This window comes from Vicugna pacos, chromosome 8, assembly GCF_048564905.1.
Source record: "Vicugna pacos chromosome 8, VicPac4, whole genome shotgun sequence".
Lineage (NCBI taxonomy): Eukaryota > Metazoa > Chordata > Mammalia > Artiodactyla > Camelidae > Vicugna > Vicugna pacos.
In genome coordinates this window covers 25,688,721-25,695,245 of record NC_132994.1, presented here as the reverse complement: position 1 = coordinate 25,695,245, position 6,525 = coordinate 25,688,721, and positions in this window count along the sequence as shown.

The following is a 6,525-nucleotide window of genomic DNA, read 5'->3' as shown; positions in this document are numbered from 1 at the left end:
TTTATAAGATGTCAGTGCTCTACAAATTGATTTACAGTTAAACATAATCCCAGTGAAAATTCTAGCAGGCTTTTTAGTAGAAATTGATAAGCTAATTCTAAAATTTATGTAGTAATGCAAATGACTTAAAATAGCCAAAACAATTTTTTTAAAAGAATAAAATTGGAGGATTTATACCAATGAACTCTAAAGCTTACTGTAAATCAAGACAGTGTGTGGTATTAGTAAAAAATAGATACGGATTTTTTTTTTTAAAGAGGGATAAAGATGCAATTTTCAAAGTGTGGTATAAGGTTGAATTAAAATTACTTTCCTAATAAGAAGTCAATTGCCTGTTTCACTCTCTTGTACTCACAAGTGTACAGGGGAATCCTCCCAAAAGTGAATAACCTGTAATATCTCAATAGATTTAATGCAGAGGTAGATATGATCATCTAGCTGTCTTCTACTAAAACAGACATTAAAGAGATATTTTAAAATGCAAAACAATGCCTTTTTTCTCATTTTAAATTTTGAAATATATAGGTATTTTATGTATTTTGTTTACTGTTGATTTTATGTAAATTAATAAATATATATATTTTAAATTTCTGAGTTTTAATTTCTAATACAGTAAATATTGATAGATATAACCCACATAAATAAACAAACATACAAAAGTTGTTAGTATTGCCCCAAGACCAAAAAATAAAATTGAAAATCACTGGAATAAAGAGCCCAAAAATAGATCCATATGTTGATTGAAATACTGAAAAGATTTTCAATAAAGATGCCAAGAAAATTCCATGGAAAATGGAAAATCTTTTCCAACAAATGGCTCAGACACCATTGGATATATATAGGAAGAAAAAACAAACAACCAATCTTACTTCTCACCATAAAAAAAAGTATAATAATTCTGAATGTATCATAGACCTGTATATAAAAAACTACAATTGTAAAACTTCTAGAAGAAAACATTAAAAAAAAACATGATTTGAGGTAGGCAAAGATTTCTTAGATATGACACAGAAAATACAAAACATAAAAGAAAAATTTTAAACTACTTTATCAAAATTAAAAGCTTTGCTCTTGAAAGCTACTTTTAGAAAAATAAAAAGGCAAATCAACAAATAAAAGAAAACTTTGTAATGCATATATTTGACAAAGAACTTGAATCAGATCATAAAAAGAAACTTCAATTCAGTAATAAGATTACAATCCAATAAAAAGAAGCAAACTATATAATGCACTTCACAAATAGCAATATATGAGTAACTACTAAGCACAAGAAAATATGCTCACCATCATTAATTAGAGTAAGGCAAACTAAAGCCATAATGAGATACTAGTTTATATCCATTAGAATGGCTAAACTCACCAAGACTGACAATACCATGTCTTGGTAAGGATATGGAGCAACTGGAACTCTCTGGTACTGCTGATTGGAACTTAAAATGGTGTAATCACTTTAACACTGTTTCTCAGTTTTGTAAAATGTTAAACATTTATATACTATATGACTCAGCCATTTCACTCATAGGTATTTTCACAAAGAAATGAACACACATGTCTACACAAAGTCTCCTGCACAAATACTTACAGGACCTTTATTAACAATATTCAAACTAGAAACAACCCAAATGTGGATCAACAATTCAGTGGCTATGCAAAGTGTGATATTTTCATCCAATGGCTACTGAGCAATAAAAAGAAAGAGACTAATGATATACAAAACAGCATGACTCAACCCTCAATCATTATCTTGGGTGAAAGAAACTAAAGGGTATATATGCCATGAATCTATTTATATAAAATTATTCAAAGTGCTAACTAATCTATAGTGATTTAAAAAAAAATCAATGCCTGGAGTTGTAGGTGGCAGGAGGAATAGTCTGCAATGGTGTAATGGGACACAAAGAACCTACTGAAGGTGGTGGAAATGTTCTGTATCTAACTGTGGAGGTATTCCATGGGTGTAAACAACTGTCAAAAATGATCAAATTGCATGTAGTATACTCTATATAAAGTTGATACAAATTTTTGAAAAGAACTAAGTCTACAAATGTGACATCTAAATCAATTTCTAAAAAACATTTATTTGCACACATACACACACAGGTTAGAGCTACATATCCCTATCATCACCCAATTTAATGATTCAACCATTGAGTCTTGTAATGTGGAAAGTATTGAAAGAAAAAAAATCTTGACTCTTTATACTCTAAAACTAGGAAGAACGGCACAATCAGACAGGATGAGGCCTTAATAAGGCAGCATGCTGAGAGAGGATAGATCTTGTCTTTTTCTGATCAACATCACAATAATGATAACAATTATACAATGGTCTCTGCGCAGTTCAGAGATCTCTCTCTCTCTCTTTTTTTAACCATTCTTAATAGATTGTTAATTCAGGACTGCATCATGTTAACAAACAGATCAGCTGAGAATAAGCAAAAAGTCACAGTGTGAAATGAATTATGTATATTTTACCAAGAGTCAACTTCAGCAAACATACCAGTTATTATTACAAATAATACATATCTAATATTAATCAATCCTCATGAAAAAGAATTTTAAAACCATTAATCATTAATGTATTAAAATAAAGTATCTGCCTGTGTTCTCTTTAGTTTATTATTCTGCTGTTTTTGTCTGGACCATTTGCCTGATGGGTGAACCACTCATGGAAGAAAGCCTCAGGATTACAAGCAATACCCTCACAGCAGCATAGGTGGGTAGAAAATCAGAATTTTCTTAATGTCAAAGGGATCACTATAGGAAGAGAAAAGTCCACTAGTCATGAGCGAATAAGAAAGGACAACAGTAGTCAGGTCTGTGTACCAAATGAGAGATGGGTGAACACAATTAATTTAGTACCTAATCCTCAAAGGATAATTGGTGGGTCACTATTTTTACACAGCAATTCAGCTGCTCATGTGATGGACCTCATAGGTCAAGGGAAATGCCATACTAAACTGGAGAGCCTGGTTTTATTTGTTTTTGAGTATTCTTTGTTGTATTCCTTGCTGTGTGTGGTCGCAATGAATAGAATCTTCTGGGTAGCCAAATTTTACGTAAAATGCAGACATTTTTTTCTTTGCAATAGCTGAAAGGGTCAAACTAAATCTTAGTCAACAAAAACTTAGTTCTCATTATTGTTATTATTACTCCCATGTTGCAGGTTTAATATATTCCATGATGCTTTCATGCTGTTTCATCAGCCATCCTCCCCGGCTACAGTAAAGCATGATTGTATATTTAATTATTTCTTGTCTTTTCTGGTGATAATTTTACAATAACTTTGTGATGCTCTGCCATTGTTAACACATTGCTCCTTAAAAAGTCCTGGAAACTTATTTTTGAAAGGTGAACTTACTCCCATACCCAGGTTTAAAGACCCTGGGTGCCTTTTGCTTTCTGGGTCAGAATCTTAAGTATAACTATGTAATATGAGGAGCCAATTTTCTGTCTCATTTTTCAGGTTTTTTTTTTTTACTTCATATCTCCAAACTCAAAGCATAAAAGAGAGGCAATAATGAAATAATGGAGTTCATTCCCAGGAGTTGAGTTCCCATCCCTGATTAGTTGACTTAGCCTCTTTGTCTCTTTCTCTTAACGGGAGGTAATAATATCCAATTTGCCTGCCTCACAGTATTCATTAGGGTATCAAAATAAAGAAATGAACATATTTTTAAAAATTGAAAATATGAGAAAGATATTTTAAAATAAAAATTTCAATTGTATTACTTGGTGTATTCAGCAGGGGTTACACTATCTAGAACACTAGTAGGTAAAATATAGATATTGTTCATATTTAGCTTTTCTAAAATTACTTAGGAGATAGTATCTATACTCTGATTATTGTTAACATTTTGTTAAATGTATACCCCCTAAAACATAACAATTTATCGCAAGTGTGATTATTCTTTATATAGAAAAGAAAATAACTCATGTTTATCTCATCCACTAAAAATTGTATTAATTTTTTAAAAATCATACAAAAGAAGTGATTTTGAGTATTAAAAATCAAGGTAGATTTAAATAAGGGGCCGGAATTATAAGAGTTGCCAATTGATGCTATTTGGCTGAGATTTCTGCCATTATTTACTGAACCAGTCCTATAAAGATCATGTCACTCTGGTGTCACTATCTTGGAGGATTGAGACAGACAGTGATTTAAATCAACGTAATTACTGAAGTAGGGTTGAAAGAAAGTGTGTCTTGTGCCTCTCAGGACATTTTACTTGGTGCATATTTGAGGAGGAGATAGACTGTGGTCAACCTTGCTGACAGGTTGGCCCTGTAACTACTGGCTTTATTTTGCATTTTCTTTAATTGATTTAGGGAGGGAGAGAGGAAGAAAGGGGATAAATAACTTTTTGTTCTTCTCGTCAACAACTGGATTAAGAAGAATTTAGTAGGAATAATATTTTGTGATTAACTTTATTCCGTATGATTTTAGTGTTCCTATTATGTCTGTGTGCATTTGAGTGAAAGCATCTACACAAATTTTCATTCTGCTTTCTTCTGCCTTCTACATTCTCTTTCTTTTTTCCTGCCCAAATCAATGTAAATGGTGGCATCCTGTCGTGGGGACAGCATTGCCCATTGGCCTAGAAGTGTCTGGATCTGAGTTCCAATATTACCATTTAATAGATAGGTGACCTTGGGAAAACCATTTATCCTTTCCAGGTGACATAAAAACAATGTTATGTGTGCCAGTTTCAAAGATCACTTCTAGTTTTAAACAGAATTAGCTTATTGTTTTTTAATCCATCAATAGGTAGTTATGATTCTCTTCTGTGAATATTGATTTCCCTCTCATTGTGTCAATTAACACTCTTTATGTTAAAGTTTTTGTGTGTCTTAGAAAATGCAGTTAAAATATACCTGAGTGCCCATGGAAGGTTTAGCTAAAATAAAAATCGAAAATTCAGTACTTATAGGGAAAAACACTTATTACCATCATTTAAATTGACACAAAAAATCAGTTTATTGAGATGTAAAGCTTGTTGTCTTTATCAAGTATTAAATGTACATGTATCTACTTAGTGATTTGTCATTCAAAACGCTGAGGCTCACTGTATGTAATATTTTTATAATAAAGAAAATTTTAGAGACCGTAATAGATCACCAAATCCAACACATAATACATTTTAGAATCCCCAACATTAGCTCACTGATTGGTATTTTCTAAAATTTAGCTCAAAAAGCAGATTCACAAAGTATCACGTAGCCTTCTGATGTTTTAGGTCAAGGAATCCTCTTAGTGTAGAAATTTTCTGGGGTGTGAGGGCTCTCTATGTGGCTCACTTACAGATTACAGGGCTTTTCTACAGGTTAAAGTATGTAGTTATCCTGGTAGCTGCAAAAGTAGAACATCACATATCACAGTAAAATACTCCAGGTGCATTGTCACTGTCTCCATTCCCTTTGCCCTGCTTTCCATTTAGTTATCACTGGGTTTCTAGAGCTCTTGAACTTGAAAAAGGTTAGACAGCACACCGCTGGAGCAGTTTGTGAGCATCAGCAGATTTAGCTTGTAATTTCATTGATCTATATGGGCTCGCTGTTTGCAAACCAGCTGCTGCACTGTTTCCCTACAGCTACTGATCTCAGTAGCATTGATTTTTTCCCCCTTACATTAACATAGCATTACTTCTTTAATGGGCAATAAATGACTGGATGTAAATACAATCAGGGCAGCAACAACAAAAGGAAAACGTCAGACTCATTTTTATTTAAGGGATCCTTTCTATTAATTTTTGCCATAAAAATTATAACACAAATTATTGACAAAAGTAATGCAATTTTGATTTTAGTGCATTTTGTTCGTTTATAAATATGTGGTGTCTGCCAAGTGGTCTTCTCTTCCTAATGCATTAAGCAAAGCAATACAATAACAGTGCTTTTATGGACACTGTAAATTTGCACCATTACCTTAGTACAACTAAATTCTCCTTATGAAAGAAAGCAGAAAGCACTACAACAGTTTATGCGTAACTCCACATAAACTGAAAATGAAGGTATTTTAGACTGCGTCAGCTGGCTAAAGGACTCCTTTAAGATATTGGTTAATTTCAATAAAATCATAAAAAAGACTAATATTTGATATTAAAGAACTTAGTCAATATAAATATTAAGATATAACCCTTACACATCTTCCTGATGCACATTTAAAGTGTGTGTCTGTGTGCACACACACATGCATGCTCAGGGTGAGCAGTGTTTAGAAATTATTTCTCAGAGATCCTTTCTGGAGTTAAAAATCTGTAAATGATGATTGTGGGAAAGGATATAAAAAGCATGCATTTTAAAGTTCTTTATGCATGGATATGTTTTAGGTGGTGAAAGAGGTGAAAACAACTTTAAAACAGACTTTCACTTTTGCTTGTCAATTTAGTTACTTTAAAGAAGCCAACTGCCATTAGCCCCAAACAATGACTTCAATTTGGAAAAAAACAAAGCCAACAGTGTATTTTATTTCATAAATTTTAGAATTTCCACTGATTGCCATTACTAGTGAATACACACAACCAACCG